Here is a 19,422-nt window from a genome sequence, read left to right as displayed (position 1 = left end):
ATCCTGATTCTGCTCTGTGGGAGAGTCTACCTCATTCACATTTATGGTTAAAATGACTAATTCTATATTTACTGCTATCTTATTATCCCCAGATTATACCTTTCTCCCTTTTTTCCCCCTTTTCCTCCTCCCCAGCATTTTCCTTATGAGCACCACTTACCTCAAGCTGCCCTTCCCCTTTAGAGTCCCTCCCCCCTTTTTATATCTTCCCCTTACTATTTCTGTTTTCTGTTTAGCCTATCCATTCCCTTTTCACCTTTCCTCTCCACTTTTCAATAGGTGAGGGGAAGTTTCTCTGTAAGCCAAATATGTCTAATATTTTCTCTTGTAGTCAAATCTGATGAGAGTAAGATTCACACAATATTCATCCCCCTCCCTTTTTTCCTTCAAATATAATAAGCTTCCTTTGCCTCTTCATGAGATGTAATTTCCCTCATTTTACCTCCACTTTTCCCTTTTTTCTGGATCCATTTCCTTTCCACCTCAAGTTCCTTTTTTTATAACAGTAAAATCAAATTATACATGCACTGTCTATCTATACCCATAACAGAATTACCGTTTTCAAGTATTCTTTTCTTTTTACCATTTTATTCTACTCTTGAGTCATATATTTGGAAGTTAATTTTTTTTTTTAGTTTTGGTCTTCTCATCAGATATAAATGGAATTCACCTGTTTCATTGAATGCCCATCTTCTTCCTGGAAGAAAATGCTCAATTTAGTTGGGTAATTTATTCTTGGCTGCATTCCAAGTTCCTTTGCCTTTTGAAATATCAGATTCCAGGCCCTTTGATCCTTTGAGGTGAAAGCTGCTAGATGCTGGGTAATCCTTATTGTAACTCCTTGCTAGTTGAATTGTTTTTTTTTTTTTTTTTCCTGGCTGCTTGCAATATTTTTTTCCTTGGTCTAATTGTTCTAAAATTTAGCCATGATATTCCTTGGAGTTTTAATTTTGGGGTCTCTTTTAGGAGTTGTTCGATTAATTCTTTCAATGGCTATTTACCTTCTGATTCTATGACATTAGGGCAGTTCTCTTTGATGATTTCCTGAAAAATAGTGTTTAAGCTCTTTTTTTTAATGATAGTTTTCAGGGAGTTCCAAAATCTTTAGATTGTCTCCTGGAGATCTATTTTCCAGGTCAGTTGTTTTCCCCAGTAGGTATTTTACATTTTTTTTTCCTATTTTTTCATTTTTTTTGGTTTTGCTTGACTCATCGTTGATGTCTCATCGAGTCATTCATTTCCATTTGTTCAGTTCTGATTTTTAGTGAATTATTTTCTTCTTTTACTTTTTTTTTTTTTACTTTTTGTATTTGTCTAACTGAATTTTAAATGAGTTGTTTTGGTGTATGGATTTTTTTTTTCCATTTCACAAATTCTGTTTTTTAAGGATTTATTTTCTTTTTCCATTTAACAAATTCTATTTTCTTGGGAGTTATTTACGTTTTCTATTTCAGAAATTCTGATTTTCTTGCAATTGCTTTCTTTTTCCATTTTGTCAAATCTATCTTTTAATGAGTTATATGCCTTTTCCAAACCCTCTTTCAAAGTTTTCCTTTCCTTTCCCCATTTTTCTTCTAGCTCTCTTTTGAGATCCTTTTTAATTTCTTCTAGGAGAGCCTTGTGTGATGGGGACCAAATTATATCCAGGTTTCATCTGGAGACAATTCACTTTTAGTCTCCTCAGTGTTTGAAATCTGTTCTCTTTCATGATAAAAGTTGTGTATCATCAGAGTTCTTTTTACTTTTTTATTAATTTTTCAAATTTTCATGTCCACCTTTAGGGTGCGGGAGGTTTTCCAAGATTCTTCTACAAGCAGCTGTGAATTAGAAGCCTCTGTACTGCTTGCTGACTCACTCCTGGTGCTGGGTGGGCGTGGCAGATCCCATGAGTCTCCAATGCTTTGGGACACACTATTTACCTTTTGTGATTGTGTTTGATGTTTTACAACTTCCCTGCTGATCCACTGCCTTGAAACCAGGGCAGCATAGCCAACACTGATGTAGATTCCTCCCTGAAGATTCTCTCCTGTGCTGAGTCTGCACCACCCCACAGAGTCGCCAACCTGCCCTGGGTCTGCTCAGTGTTCACAGGGCTCTGTGCTCTGCCTTATTGCCTGTGCCTAGCCTCCCTCTGTGCCTGAACAAAACAGACCTTTTCTGAGGATCTTTGAAATTATCTTCTGCTGGTAATTTTCTTGCACTTCCAATATTTAGGAATTCTGCCAATCCAGCACTAATTCTGAGTCTGAATTTGCTATTTAGTTGAGGGTCTTAGCAGAAGATCAGTAAGAAACATCTGTCCTGTCTGCCACCTTACCTCCACCACCATAATAGATTTTTTTTTAATTTTCAAAATGTGCAATAATAATTTTTCAACATTATCCCTTGCAAAATCTTATGTTCCAATCCCCCCCTTTCCTTCACCCTCCTCTCCCCTAGATGGCAAGTAATCCAATATGTATTTAAAATGGTAATGTATATATATATATATATATATATATATACATACATATACATATAAATTGAATATAGTCATACATATTTATACAATCATCATGCTGCACGAGAAAAATCTGATCAAAAAGGAAGAAAAATGAGAAAGAAAACAAAATGCAAGCAAGCAACAACAAAAGGAGTGAAAATGCTATGCTGTGAACCACATTCAGTTGCCACAGGCCTCTCTCTGGGTGTAGATGGCTCTTTTCTTCACTGCACAATTGGAACTGGTTTGAAACATTTCATTGTTGAAGATGGCCAAGTCCATCAGAACTGATCATCATATAATCTTGTTGCCATGTATAATGATATCCTGGTTCTGCTCATTTCACTTAGCATTAGTTCATGTAAGTCTCCCCAGACCTCTCTGAAATCATCCTGCTGGTCATTTCTTACAGAACGATATTATTCCATAATATTCATATACCACAACTTATTCAGCCATTCTCCAACTGATGGGCATCCACTCAGTTTCCAATTTCTGGCCACTACAAACAGGGCTGCTACAAACATTTTTGCACATACAGGTCCCTTTCCCTTCTTTAAGATATCTTTGGGATACAAGATAGAAACACTGCTGTGTCAAAAGATATGCACAGTTTGATAACTTTTGGAGCATTGTTCCAAATTGCTTTCCAGAATGGTTGGATCCATTCACACTTCCACCAACAATGTATTAGAGAAATGCCAGTTTTCTCACATCTCCTCCAGCATTCATCATTATCTTATCCTGTCATCTTAGCCAATATGATTAGTATATAGTGGGACCTCAGAGATATCTTCATTTTCATTTCTTGGGTCAATAGTGATTTAGAACACTTTTTCATATGGCTAGAGATGGTTTCAGTTTCTCCATCTAAAAATTGTCTTTTCATGTCCTTTGATCATTTGTCAAGGGATTCTGATTATGGCTCCTTTATAATATAGTTTTAAGTCTGAATAAGCTAGGCCATCTTTATTAGCATTTTTTTTCATTAATTCATTAATTCCCTTTTGTTCTTCCAGATGAACTTTGTTATTATTTTTTCTAGACCTTTAAAATAATTTCTTAAGAATTTTATTAGTATGGCACTAAATTCATCTCCTTTAGGTAGTATTGTCATTTTTATTATAGTCATATCAGCACTTGATGTTTTTTTCCAATTGATTAGATCTGACTTTATTTGTGTGAAAAATGTTTTGTAATTGTGTTCATATTCTTCCTGACTTTGACTTGGCAGGTAGTCTCTGATATATTTTATATTATCAACAATCATTTTAAATGGGTTTTTCTTTGTAACCTTTGGTGTTGGACTTTGTAGATAATATGTAAAAATCCTGATGATTTTTATGGATTTATTTTCTATCCTGCAACTTTATTAAACTTGTGAATTACTTCTAGTAGTTTTTTTTAGTTGATTTTCTAGGGTTTTCTATACCATTATATCATCTGTATAGAATGATAAATTCATTTCCTACTCTAATTTCTTTAAAGTTTTTTTTTTTCTTCTTTTATTGGGAAAGCTAACATTTCTAATATAATTTCACCCCTCATCTTATTGTAAAGGGTTCTAGTTTGTTCCATTACATATTAGGCTTGCTGATGGTTTTAGATAAATGCTACTGATAATTTTAAGGAAAGCTCAATTTATTCTTGTAGGAACGTTAATAGGAATGGATGTTGGATTTTGGCAAATGCCTTTTGTGCAGCTGTTGAGATAATCATATGATTTTTGTTACTTTGGTTATTGATATAGTCAATTGTGCTAATAGTTTTCCTTATATTGAACCAGCCCTGCATTCCTGTTATAAATTCTACTTGGTCATAGTGTTTTATCCTGGAGATGACTTTTTCTAATCTCTTTGCTAATATTTTACCTAAGATTTTTGCATCAATATTAATTAGAGAAATTGTTCCATAATTTTCTTTCTGTCTTCACACTACCTGGTTTAGGTATCACCACTACAGCTGTGCCATAAAAGGCCCAAGGGGGAAAAAAGTATACTCTTTTCTGTCTCCATTTAATTTGCTCCAAAGATCTATTATAGCTAACTTTTCTAAAATTCTATTTACTTCCTTATTTTATTTCTTATTCATTTTGTGGTTCAATTTATCTAGTTCAGAGGGAGCAAGGTTGAGATCCACCATTAGTATAGTTTTGGTGTGTATTTCTTCTTGCAGCTCACTTAACTTTTCTAAGCATTTAGGTGCTACACTACTTAATGTATATATATTTAGTATTGATATTACTCCATTATCTATGGTACCCTTTAGCAAAATACATTTTTCTTCCTTATCTCTTTTAATTAGATCTATTTTTTGCTTTTACTTGATCTGAGATCAGGATCACTATCCATGATTTTTTTCCTTTACCTGACACATAATAGATTCTGCTACAGCCTTTTTTCCTTTACTGTGTGTGTATCACTCTGCTTACAACAATTGTTGTAAGCAACATATTGTAGAATTCTGGCTTTTAATCCAATCTGCTAATTGTATGTGTTTTATGGGAGAATTCATCTTATTCATATTCACAGTTAAAATGACTAATTCTGTATTTCCTGCCATCTCATTTACCACAAGTTATACTTTTCTCTTTTCTTTCATAATAGATTTGACAAACGAAAAATAAAACAAGTCTTTGTGAAACAGAGTTTGTGAAATGGAAAAAAATTGAATAAAAAAAACACCTTATTTAAAAGTTCAATTTTGGTCAAACTATTTAATTAATGAGTAATAGTAACAATTTTATGGGAAAATAAATACATAAACCTTTAGTTAACTTGAAAAAGTAAAGAAGAAAATCAAATTGTTAGTATCAAAATAAAACAAGAGAACTTTCCACCAATGAAGAGGAAATTGGACTAATAATTAGGAATTATTTTGCCCAACTATATGGCAATAAGTCTAATAATCTAAATGAAATGGAAGAGTACTCATAAAAATATATATTGCCCAGATTAACAGAAGAGGAAATAAGTTACTTTAATACTCCATTTTAGAAAAAAGAAATTGAACAAGCTATTAACTTCCTGAGAAAAAATTTGCAGGTCCAAATGGATTTACATGTGAATTCTACCAAATATTTAAAGAACAATTAATTCCAATATTATACAAACTATTGGAAAAAATAGGAAAAGGAGTACTCCTACCAAATTTCTTTTATGTCATTTATGCCATTAGATACTGATACCTAACCCAGGTAGAGCCAAAACTATATATATATATATACCAAATTCTCTAATGAATATTAAGGCAAAAATCTTAAATAAATTTTAATAAAGAGGTAACAGCACGTTGTTTACAGGATAATACACCATGATTACATAGAATTTATAACAGGAATGCCAAGCTGATTCAATACTAGAAACAGCATTAGAATAATTGACTATCTGAATAACCAAACTAGCAAAAATCATATTACAGAAAAATCATTTGACAAAGTTCAAGAGCCATTCCTATTAAAAACACTAGAAAGTATAGGATTAAGTGGATCACTAGTATTTATGTAAAGCCATCAGCAAGAATCAGATCTAATGGGGATTAGAACCATTCCTAATAGGTAAAATAAAGTTTCCCACTACCACCATTTCTAGTCAATATTGTATTAGAAATGTTAGCTTTGGCAAAAAGAGAAGAAAAAGACATTAAAGAAGCTAGAATAGGTAATGAGGAAACTAAATAATTACTCTTTGCAGATGATATAATAATACACTTAGAGAATCCCAGAAAATCAACTAAGCAACTACTAGAAGCAGACCACAACTTTCACAAATTGCAGGATACAAAATAAGACCACAGAAATCATCAGCATTTTTATATATTACCAACAAAGTCCAGCAGTAAGAGATACAAAGAGAGATTCTATGTAAAATAACTGTAGATATTTTAAAATATTTGGGAGTCTACCTGCTAAAGCAAAGTCAGAAAGTATATGAACACAATTACAAAACACTTTCCACACAAATAAAATCAGTTCTAATCAATTAGAAAAATGTCAAGTGTTCATGGGGAGAATGAGCCAATATAATAATAATATAATAAAAATGGCAATTCTGCTTAAATTAATCTAATTATTCAGTGCCATACCAATAAATCTCATAAGAAATCACCACACAGAGCCAGACAAAATAACAAAGTTCATTTTGAAGAACAAAATGTCAAGAATTTGAAGGGAATTAATGAAACAAAATGCAAACAAAGGTGGTCTAGTTGTACCAGATATAAAACAATATATTATAAAGCAGCAATCATCAAAAGCCATTTGGTATTGGCTAAAAAATGAGTAATTGAACAGTGGAATAGGTTAGATTCACAGTGCAAAATAGTAAATGATTATAGTAATCTAATATTTGCCAAACCCAAACAACCCAACTTTTGGGATAAGAACTCACTATTCGACAAAAATTGCTGGAAAATAAATGGAAATTAGTGTGGCTGAAACTAGGCATTGACAGGCATCTAACACCACATACCAAGATAAGGATAAAATAGGTTCATGATTTAGACATAAAGAGTAATATTATAAGCAAATTAGAACAATAAAGGATAGCTTATCTCTTAGATTTGTGGAGAAGGAAGGGATTTGTGGAGAAAAAAGAATTGGAGTACATTATTGAGTACAAAATGGACAATTTTTTTGATTACATTAAGTTGAATTTTTTTTGTACAAACAAAACCAATGCAGACAAGTTTATAAGTGAATCAATAAACTGGAAAAAATGTTTTACATTCAAGGGTTCTGATAAGGGCATCATTTTAAAAATATATACAGAATTGACTCAAATTTATAAGAATTTAAGCCATTCTTCAATGGATGATTGATCATAGGATATGAACAGGCAATTTTCAGATGAAGAAATTAAAACTATTTCTAGTCATATGAGAAGGTGCTCAAATTCACTATTGATCAGAGAAATGCAAATTAAGAAACTCTGAGGTACCACTACACAGCTCTCATATTGGCTAAGATAGCAGGAAAAGATAATGACCAATGTTGGAGGGGATCTGGGAAAACTAGGACACTAATACATTATTGGTGGAGTTGTGAACTGATTTCAACAATTCTGGAAAGCAATTTGGGACTATGCTCAAAAAGTTATCAAACTGTGCATACCCGTTGATTCAGCAGTGTTTTTACTGGGCTTGTGTTACAAAGAGATCCTAAAGGAGGGAAAGGGACCCATATGTGCAAAAATGTTTGCGGCAGCCCTTTCTGTAGTGGCTAAAAACTGGAAACTGTGTGGATGACCATCAATTGGGGAATGGCTGAATAGGTTATGGTATATGAATGCTATGGAATTTTATTGTTCTGTAGGAAATGACCAGCAGGATGATTTCAGAGAATCTTGAAGAGACTTATATGAATTGATGCTAAGTAAATTGAACAAAACTAGGAGATCATTATACATGGCAACACAATTATAAGAAGATAAATTCTGCTGGACATTGTTCTCTTCAATAGTGAGATGATTCAGGCCAGTTCCAATGATCTTGTGATGAAGAAAGCCATTTGCATTCAGAGAGAAGACTCTGGGAACTGAGTGTGGATCACAACATAGTATTTTCACTCTTTTTGTTGTTTTTTTGTTTGCATTTTGTTTTCTCTATCATTTTTTTTCTTTTTGATCTGATTTCTCTTTGGCAGCACAGTATTTGTGGAAATATGTATAGAAGAATTATACATATTTACCATTATTAGATTACTTGCCATCTACAATGAGGATAAGGGAAAAGGAGAGAAAAATTTGGAACACAAGGTTTTAAAAGGGTGAATGTTGAAAATTATCCATGCAAATATTTTGAAAATAAATAAAAACATGAGGAAAAACTGTCACATCATTTTAATAAATTACACGATTGCTACAAAAAAAGATAAAACTCCTATTTATTACTATGTTCTCTATTTTTAGTAGGAATGATTGCTCTATTTTTCTGCCTCTATTAAGATTAACATAAGATTTCAGTTAGTTTTTTTAATTGATATGGTCAATAATGGCTATTTTCTAATACTGAATCAGTCCTGCATTCATGGTATAAATTCTACTTGGTCATCTCATATTATCCTGCTGATTTGTTGTAATGTCTTTGGTAATATTTTCTGTATAATTTTTCCATCAATATTCAGTTAGGGAGATCGATAGTTTTCTTTCTCTGTTTTTGCTCTTCCTGGTTTAGGTATTAATATATTCCATTATCTGTTCAAAACAACAACAACAACAACAAAAACAGTGGTTTCACAAAGAGTCTGACATGACTGAAATAATGAATGAAAAAAAACCTTTTTTTTTTTTAATAGTTTTCTTTCTCTGTTTTTTGCTCTTCCTGATTTAGGTATTAATATATTCCAGTATCTGTGCAAAACAACAACAACAACAACAACAACAAAAACAGTGGTTTCACAAAGAGTCTGACATGACTGAAATAATGAATGAAAAACAACCTTTTTTTTTTTTAATTTCAGCTTTCTCTAACAATGATGTTAATGTTCTTAAGAAAAGAAATGTATTAATATTTACTTACAGTACATACAGGAAAGGCAAGTTTGATTATATATTAGAAATATTTTTTAAACCACATTTACTAGAAATTTTTTTGAATTATCTTATTCTTAAATAATAATCTCTTTTAGAATTCTGAACTACTTTCTTTACAATAAGCTTATAAAGTAGGTATTATTATCACTTTTTCTGATGAAGATAATAGTTCAAGATGAGTAATATGTCATAAAATTCAAATGGGTAATGCATAGTTGCTCTGGGTATGAAATCCAAATCACTACTAGTCCATAGTCCTATCTATGACATTATTCTTTCTTTCAATAAAGGCATGTTTTAAAAATGCCATGTAATTGTTATGAAGAAAATCAGGACTGTGACATTTTGAGATAGTTGGGGTTGTTCTTGTTGGTTTTGGTTTATTTCTTTTTGTTTCTTTGCGACTGAATCTTGTGCTCTTTTTTATAAGAAAATGTCCAATTTCTATGCAAAGTAATCTACTTCATTAATTTTGGTTGGAGACAATCATGGGGTTTCAGAAACTAGGGGATAAACATCAAGCTGGTGCTAAAAAAAAATGGGGAATAATAATTTGTAAGTAGAAACCATTAAAATTAAATACCTTTATCTGAAGAATGAAATGAAGACATTTAACCAAACTTTTTCTCCTTCACTCACTTTGGGATTTCAAACATTTGAAGAATGTTGTCTTATGATTTTCTCAGTAATAAAAATCCACACCTAATTTGACATGATTTCTTTGGCAGTTAATAACAACATGTTATGTAGTTTAATGAGTTTGCAAACTAAATAATGGCTGTATGGGGGCGAAAATAGGGATATTTAAATGCATAAGGTAATTTAAATTTCATCCCAGTGGCCATGTAAATAGAATTCTGATTCTCTTATAAATTCCAAGTGCTTTCTTGTGTATACACATGGTGAAAAATCTAGTCATGCATCCATATAGATAGCTCATTATCATATTTGAAAATACCCATTGCTTGTCTATCAACCACTTAGCAGGTCCATTAAAATGCTTACTTTGTTTTACCAACAGCAAAGCAAATAGAAAAATAATCCTCATTTATCAGTATTTATACTTTGGTTTTAAAGACAGCTGTACTGATGAGAACTATTTAAAAATACATCTCTACTTATTTTGATAAAAAGCTTTTAAGTATAACCCTTCTGTCAAATAAAATGTCCTTTGAAAGCCTCATTACCAGAATAAATTCTATTGTATACAGACTAAAGTGAAAAGACCCAAGCAAGAAATTATATATAATGGGCATTTGGAGATTGAAGGATAATTGATTTTTTCTAGAATTCTTAGCCCTTTGGTGTAACAATGTTTAATTATTATTTATGCCTTTCATTAAAAAAAAGTTTGCTAAAAATTTTACCACAATAAATAAAGAAAGAAAAGCAAAGCTAGACTATTTCTTGAATAAAATCAAGACAAACCTTCTGAACATCCTTAAAAAGTTTATATAAATTGTTAATTTTCAGGTTTTGTCTGTATGTAAAGTTAATATATATTCAAAAAGCAGCTTTAAAAGGCTATGTAGTCCATTCTTATCATTACTTATTTCTTCTTCTTTCTAATTTTAGGATAAAAGTTGTTAGAATTTCCAAAGAGTTGAGTTGCAATGAATAGGCTTGCAAAAATGGATGAAGCATTTCATGGCACTGGAAAACATGGGCTTATATTTTGGGTAGCTACTACCCAGAGAATAGAGGTGGCTATTTTGTTAATAGCCTAAAATTAGACTTCCTTTAGAGACGTAATAATGAAAAAAAAGAAAGTATTGCTGAATTAAAAGATCCTTTAGGGCAAAGACACTTCCTGATTTATTTTTATAATTTTTCTAATACCTGTAACAATATACTGAATGCATTAGGTACTAAATAGATGTTTGTGAAATGAGTGAAAATGAATGAGTTGAATGAATAAATTCAACTAAATCACAAATAACTCACTTAAACTTATGTAATAAATAAAGTCTAAAGTGGAATTAGAAAACTGTGAGTTTGAATTTTGCCTTACATATTTTCTAGCAATGTGACTCTTACCAATTCACTTAAACTTTTAGTTGAAGTTTTCTCATTTGTAAAAGCCGAATGAAATATCACTTAAGATTGTATGATGATTAAATGAAATACAAATGAGATTAAATGAGATATATACACTTTGTAAACCTTAACATGCTCTATTAACATTATCATTAAAAGCTTAATTCTATATTAATAAAATGCCACAAATATTGAACTTGGGTGAGAGAATGCAAAAAGTAGAAAATATGAGAGGGAATAAATGAATAAGAATAAAATGAAAATTTGAGAACCAAATCCAAGAGAAATTCTGAAAATCATTTGACGCTGCTTAGTTTTAGGAAAAGATCTCATAAAGACAGATGCTTCACTTGAAAATGATGTAGATAGATCTGGGATTAATTTGATGGTTTTATCTGTCAGAGAATCAAGAAAAAAGTTGCTAGAAACCAAAAATGTTGGAACATGATTTGTAAACATTACTAGAATGTAAGTGGCCTTGCCAGGAATAGTATATTATTCTTCCAGATTACTTTCTGTCCCATAGACAGATTTAAGAAAATAATTTAATAGAAATAAAATGAGAGTAAAGATCAGTTATTCTTAACATTTAGCACACATACATATGATATATATATATATATATATATATATATTACACACAGCTATATGCATGGATCCTTTCTTTTTTTTTATTATAATAACTTTTTATTGACAGAATCCATGCCAGGGTAATTGTTTTACAACATTATCCCTTGTACTCACTTCTGCTCTGATTTTTCCCCTCCCTCCCTCCATCCTATCCCCTAGATGGCAAGCAGTCCTATATCTGTTGCATATGTTGTAGTATATCCTAGATACAATATATGTGCGCAGAACTAAACAGTTTTTTTTGTTGCTCAGGGAGAATTGGATTCAGAAGGTAAAAATAACCCGGGAAGAAAAACAAAAAATGCAAACAGTTAACATTCATTTCCCAGTGTTTTTTTTCTTTGGGTGTAGCTGCTTCTGTCCATCATTGATCAACTGAAACTGAATTAGGTCTCTTTGTCAAAGAAATCCACTTCCATCAGAATACATCCTCATACAGTATCTTTGTTGACCTATATAAGGATCTCTTGGTTCTGCTCATTTCACTCAGCATCAGTTCATGTAAGTCTCTCCAAGCCTCTCTGTATTCATCCTGCTGGTCATTTCTTACAGAACAATAATATTCATGGATCCTTTCTGTTGTCTTCCACATCTTTTTAAAAAATAGTGATCTAAAACTGACACTTATCTCAAGGACAACACTTCTAAGTAAGACAAGTAGCAGAAGAGACACTTTAAAAAGAAAGAGTCATTAATGCCTCTGGCTTCTAGTATTAGTCCATTCAAGAAACAAATACTCCTAGTCTTTGTGAAGGTAATGAGGTCTATTGTGATGTAGTCTGGACGCCCATAACTAACAATTTCCTGACTCTCTTTGGTTTAAATCATAACACCTGGATTAGCCCTAAGAGTTATTTGCCATAGATCTTTTGCAGATTGTTGATTTAAAAAAAAAAAAAAAAAAAGCAAAAATAGCAACTACAAGAACAATATTCCTGGTTTATGATAGGAGTTAGCAGTTTAAATAATAATCACTGGGACCATCTATTACATTATATTCTTTCATAGGATTAAGAGTTGGAAGCAATTTTAGATTTCCTCTATTAGGACTTATATCCATGCAAGATTGTAAATTCTAAATGATTTTAATTTTTCCTGTTAATGACTCTTTGGACTCCCGTTTGGAACTCTGAAATCTTGAATGGTGTTTTAATACTTTCAGTTGTGGAGTGCAGGGGCATCAGAATGTTATACAAACCTCTTGGTTTCATTATCCCTTTTCCTATGGTTAATTTTCTTGCTGCTTCTTTTTCTTCCTAATTTGTAATGACTCAGTTTGACTGAATATTTTACCTCCATTTAGTTAGCTTTCACCAAATTTCCTGCTGCCCTTTTTTCTGTACTATTAATGGTCCCATTGAGTGATGCCTTCAGATTAGAGGAGAGATAATGGAATAATAATTGCTCTAATTTACATAACACCTTCTCATTCGAAAAACATTTTCAAAAAAACAGCCCTTTGAATCAGAATGGAAATAATATTAGTTCAAATTGATAGATGAACAAACTAAGCTTCTGAGAATTTGCAATTAATTATGTAAGATAGGATTCAATCTACGGTTTATAAGTCAACTGTTTATTTTATTTTGCTCTCAGTATTAATGGCCATATTTATATCATTTCTTAATCAGCTGTGTACTTGTGCAAAAAAATAGCCCCAGGGGAGTACAATAGATATCTAACTGTAATCATTAGCTTGCCAGTGTTATTCTGCCAAATGTATTACAAATAGAAATTCAATTGATCATTTCAGTGTGTGTGGATTTTTTTATGTGTATGTGTATGTATATATCTACATATGTATACATAAATATATTCTTTTAAACTATAACCTGCTTGGGAAAAATGGGGGTAATAAAAGGGGGGAAGTATAAAGTGAATAAGTTGAACAGCATAGAATAAAAGAACAATTTACAAGGAAATAACGAAAAGATGGACACTCCTGCACATAATTTCTTCTACTAACATATACACTTTCTTGATCTGGAATTTGTTGTTATATAATATCAATCCTCACTGATGTTCTACTGATACATGAAAATGTTCTCTTTTGTTTCATTTTGTTTTGTATTCCTTTTCTGTTTTTCTTATCTACTTTTTTTTTTTTTTAAGTAAATAAAAGGGTAGTGGTATGGGAGATTCATGGAAAATGAAACTTGAGATCCATATAGGATGAATAATTTGAACAGATTCTTAGATTTTACTTAAGCTTTAAGGGGCTTTGTTTAGAGATGAAAACTTTTTTTTTTTAATTTCCATTCTGAAACAGCTTGATATAGCTTGAGTACGGAAGTCAAAAGAGGATCTAGGAACTATTTAGGACTTCAAATAAATATAGTAGAGGCTTTTAGACAGTGTTTCCATTCCTACAGAATTTTTCTTTCTGTATCCCAACATTTCTTCTAAACATCATTCATGATGGAAGAAATAATAGCTTTACATATATTTGCCTCATTTTTGCCTGATAGAAATACAAGAAATCCAGTAATAATTTCCCAATTTAGACCTTGAATTTATTTGATTGGCTGTTAGCTTCTCATAGCTTCATTCCAAACACTCTGAAAAAGTTCCTTTAAGCAAGATTAGCCTCGATTTTGAAGAGTATTAAAACAGTAAAGAGGAATTGGCCCTTTTATATGCCTCAGTTTTATAATTAGAAGCTTTGCTCACATTACAATAAAAAAAAGGAACTAACATCTCTGAATGACTAAGTCATGCATACATTCCTCTGAGTGAATAACACTTTCTAGAACATTGGCAGTTTATAAGTCCTGGATACAGTTCTGTAGTTAAAGCTTTAATAAAATTTTTAGCTAGATTCTTTTATAAGGAATCTTATTTTTGCTCTTCATTGAATTTGGTTTTGCACTTAAAGCACTATTTAAAAAAAATGATTGAGTAATAAGCATTTAAAATATTTAGAATCCATTTTCTTTGTTTGGTAATAAAACTATCTCATACCTGATAAATGTTTGTCTTCTCTGTATCTGAATGTATATTCATATATATATATATATATATATATATATATATATATGTGTGTGTGTGTGTGTGTGTGTGTGTATGTATGTATATACACACATAAATATAGATAGATAGATAGATAAGATTTTTACATCTGTCTTATTCTCTTCTCCTGCCTATTTAACATTTCTCCTCTCTTCGGGGGAGAATGTGTGAGAATTGAATCAAATATAGCAGGTTTGCTCAACATCTGAAAAGAAAGCAGATCTGAGACACTGGGGAGCCTAGTTCTTTCATTGCAGAGATGAGCATTCCCAAGATGAGACCAAGGCAAAATACAAGAGTAGATAAGGGATAAATTGATAGCTCCCCACTGGTCTCAAGTTAATGATGTATGGAAACATTTTTAAAATGTCCTTTTGATTTCTTTAGCAATATTAAGAAGGAATATTTTTGTCTAGAGACTCTTTGCAGATTTGTCATTTTATTAGGCAGATGCAAAATAACAGAGTAAAGTCAGGAAGCTGCTCAAGTTTTCCCAGTTTCCCTTGAACACATGAAACCAAGCCTCTGAACAGAGTCTGATGGAATGAAACCATTCTTCAGCTCAAGGGAGACTGAAAAACTTCAAGAAAGGTCAGTCTAATTAGGGTGAAAGGAGTGTTCAGTTGGGGTCAGATGGAATCTGGGAAAGCTGATGAGAGGGTCTTAAACACAGCAGATCAGCACCTGAGACCCTTGGGTTGGTCATGGTTCTGTAGCAGAAAAGACAAGCAGGGTAGTCTCCAGTAGCAGCTTAGAAGGCAAATTCTGAAAAGAGCTGGTAAAGCTACCTGCTACTGTGAGCAAGACACCAGACATAAGAGACCCATGTGCTCAAAGCCAAGGCTCAGAGCTTTATAGAAAGCTTGGGACAGCACCCACTTTACCCCAGGAGCAGAGCTCAGCCATAAAAGTCACAGAAGTAAAAAAAAAGAGAAGGAAAGAAAAGAACTTTAACATTAGAAAGCTACTATGATGACACCCACTCAGATGAGGACAAAATGTCCACAGAGGAATTCTCAGAGTGATATGAATTGGACATAAGCCCAAAGAGGTTTCTTCAAAGTGCTTATAAATTACTTTAAAAGACAAGAGAAATCGAAGAAAAAAATGAGAAAAGAAATGAGAGGTATGTGAGAGAGAAGAGTTTGGAAAAGAAATTCAACCCCTTAAAAAATATGATTTGGTCAAATGCAAAAAAAAAAAAAATCCCCTGAAGAAATCTTCCTTAAAAACACAATAGGCCAAATGCATAATATAAATAATAAATAATTTGCGGAAGAAAATGTCTTGAAAAGTAGCATTAATCAAATTGAAAGGGAGCTACCAAAGTCAACTGGAGAAAATCATATTAAAAACTAGAATGGGACAAATGGAAGCTAATGGCTTTTTGAGACATGAAGGATCAATCAAATTAAAAAGAATAAAAAAGAAAATGGAAGACAATGTAAAATATCTCATTGGAAAAACCGCTCACCTGGAAAATAGGTCCAGGAGAAACAATTTTAAAATTATTGATCTACCTGAAGATCATGACCAAAAATAAAGAGCCTGGATAGCATTCTTGAAGAGATCATCAAGGGAAACTACATTGATAAATTAGAACCAGAGAGGGCAATAATCATTGAAACAATCCATCGATCCCTCTGGGAAAAGATCCCACAAGGAATACCGAAGGAACATTGTTGCAATGCTCCAGAATTATTAATAAGCTAATAAAATAAAAAGGACACTTTTATCTAAATTGATCTATTTGTTCAGTGTCATGCTTATCAAACTGCCAAAAATTATTTTAGAGGCAGAAAAAAATAACAAAATTCATCAGGAAGAACAAAAGAGCTAATATCAAGGAAATTAATTTAAAAAATACAAAGGATAGTGGCTTAGCACTACCTACTAGTCCTAAAATCCTATTATAAAGCATCAGTCATCAAAGCCATTTGCTACTGGCTAAGAAGTAGAGTAGTAGATAAGTGGAATAGATTAGATACACATGACACAATAATCAATGACTATAGTAATCTAGTATTTGATAAACCCCTAAACTCCAGTTTCTGGGATAAGAAATAATTATTTCACAATATTGCTGGGAAAACTAGAAAATATGTCAGAAACTAGGCATGGACTCATATGTCATTCTACATACCAGAATAAGGTCAAAATGGGTACATGATTTGGTTGTAAAGGGTGTTACCATAAGCAAGTTAAGAGAGCAAGGGATAATTTACCTATCAGATCTTTGGAGAAGGTAGGAATTCATGATGAAAGAGAATTGTAGAACAATATTAAAGGCAAAATTGAAAGCTTTTATTATATTAAATAAAAATGTTTTGCAGAAACAGAATCAACAAAAAAAGATTAAAATGAAGTTTTTAAATAACCAGTATTTCTGATAAAGTCTCCTTTCTAAAATATATAAAGAAAAGTGTAAAATTTATAAGAATACAAGTCATTTCCCAAATGATAAATGTTCAAGATATATGAACAATTTTCAGATGACAACATTAAAGCCATGTATAATAATAAGAAAAAAAAGTCTCTAAAATCAGTATTGATTACTGAAATGCAAATTTAAACAATTCTGAGGCACTATTTCACACCTGTCAGATTGGTTAAGATGACAGGAAAAGATAATGATGATATGGGACATTAATGGATTGTTGGTGGAGTTAATGCAAAGATTCAGCCATCATGCAAAGCAATTTGGAACCAATGCTGAAAGACTATCAAACTGGTAATAACTTTGACTCAACAATGCTACTTCAGGGTCTGTATCCCAGGGAAATCTTTAAGGAGATTAAAGATCTGCATGTGCAAAAAATGTTTGTAGCAGCTTTTTTTTTCCTTCTTTTTTTTTTTTGTAGTGGCAAAGAATTGGAAAATGAGCAGATGCCCATCAATTGAGGAAGACAATGTAATGTTATTATTCTACTAAAAAATGAACAATCTAATTTTAGAAAGGCCTGGAAAGATTTACATAACTGATGCTGTGTGAAACAAGAACCAGAAAGACAGTGATCCAAAGCAATACCAAAAAACTTTTGATAGAAAACACCATCTACATCTAGAAAGAGAACCATAAACACTGAATGTAAATTAAAACATGCTATATTCTCTTCTTTTTCTGTTTATTTTTCCTCTCTTGTGTTTTTCCCTTTTGTTCTGATTTTTCTCTCCCAATTTGATTTGTAAAGAAATGTGTATTAAAAATAATATACATGTATAACCAAAAAAAAAGTTCATAAAAATTTAAAATTCTAACTTATGCAAAAATATGTGTGGAAACTAAGTTTTGGATACAGAAGATCTCATTTCATTAAAAATATTGTTTTCCATATCCCAAGGAACAAGCACATTATTTCCTGCTCTTCTCCATTTAGAATGGATTTCCAGCATTGAACATAAGGAAATGACTCTTAACTATTTTTTGATAAAGATGGTCAAAGAAATGCATGAATAGTGATTATTCTTTTGGAATTTTAATCCCAAACTGTATTTTAATATATAGTGATTAAAACTTAATGGATAAAATGTTTATGATGACCCAACCAAGAATTCTGAAGACTGAGCAGGAAGGAGCAAAACCAGGAAAGATAGATGTGATATGACCTATGTAAGAAGCAGTTATTTGTCAACAGGTGATGCTGTTTGATAATGTAAAAAAAAAAACAACTATATATAGAGAAATATGGAGGGAACTGAAAAAAAATATATAATTGGATAATACACTTAAATTATCACTGGTAATGCCTCAAGATAATGCTCACACTATACTATTAGCAAGGAATAAGTATAAGGCTAGAGAACATTCAAAGGAATTCAACCATGATAGGGATGACCTTGATTACATGTTATATGAGGATGGATTATAAGAATTTGGGGCTCAAGGTGTTATAACTGCATAAACAAATTTGAAATTAGGAATTATGATTCCTATTTTTAGGAATAAATTAGGATATTAGGAATTAGATTCTAGGAATTAGACTTATTCTGTTTGGTCTGTTAGTGTAGATTCAGGGAAATGGGTAAAAGTTACCCCCTAAAATAGGCTTGATTTTTTTGGAGGGAAATCCTTTCATAAGAGCTCTTAAAAATAGAATCAACTACCTCTTTCCAGTTATGGGATTTCTCCAAGAAGAGGCTACATAGCTATTTGTTCAGAGATATGGTATGGTGGGAGTTTCTTTGGAGCATAAGTTGGACTTAGGTAACTATTGAAGTTCCTTGTTCAATTCTTATATATTGCTATTCCATGAAGATTTTACCATTTCTTGGATATGTAGTTAAGTTGAAGTAAGTTGAAGTAAAAATGTAGGCCATAAGTGTTGAAGATCTTGAAGAATCAGAAAGCCTGAATATTCATGGGATTAGCAATAGACACAATGTAAAGATGGGCATTGAATAGGACTATGAGTCAGGACTAAACTTCATAAACAAGGAATGACTTTGAGAATGGAGATGATAACAAGGGTCAGAATGAAGTGAAGTAAAAGTGGTAATGGCGCATTAGATAAGGGTTGGGTGGTGGGAGAGTGGTGCAGTAGTAAAAGAAAAATTGTTCATTAAAGAAGGGAATCAAGAAGGCAATATCTTCTGGAAGAAGTCAGGTCACCATGAGTACAAATGATAGAAAGAATGGGAGAAGAGGTCTGAGATAAAGGAAATCATGTTCATAATAAAATGGAAGAAGCAGAAGATTATAATATAAGGAAGAGTCAGGGGAATATAGGGTTGGGG

The 19,422-nt window shown here is 31.9% G+C and overlaps 1 long non-coding RNA gene across 2 annotated transcripts in view; it reads left to right on the top strand.

The window, feature by feature from the left end:
• The window catches only part of LOC116422571, a 52,324-nt gene extending 34,587 nt beyond the window's left edge, over positions 1-17,737 (top strand). Inside the window, exon 4 of one of the 2 annotated variants that reach the window (XR_004233227.1) lies at positions 17,550-17,737. This is a non-coding gene — a long non-coding RNA (uncharacterized LOC116422571). Of the gene's footprint in view, positions 1-8,809; positions 11,636-17,549 lie in introns of those variants that run through there. The other variant, XR_004233226.1, reaches the window with a different exon arrangement.
• The last annotated feature ends 1,685 nt before the right edge of the window (positions 17,738-19,422 follow it).

Source organism: Sarcophilus harrisii, chromosome 1 (assembly GCF_902635505.1).
Source record: "Sarcophilus harrisii chromosome 1, mSarHar1.11, whole genome shotgun sequence".
NCBI lineage: Eukaryota > Metazoa > Chordata > Mammalia > Dasyuromorphia > Dasyuridae > Sarcophilus > Sarcophilus harrisii.
The sequence above is the reverse complement of the archived record's forward strand: the minus strand, read 5'-3'. Positions and strand labels throughout refer to the sequence as shown.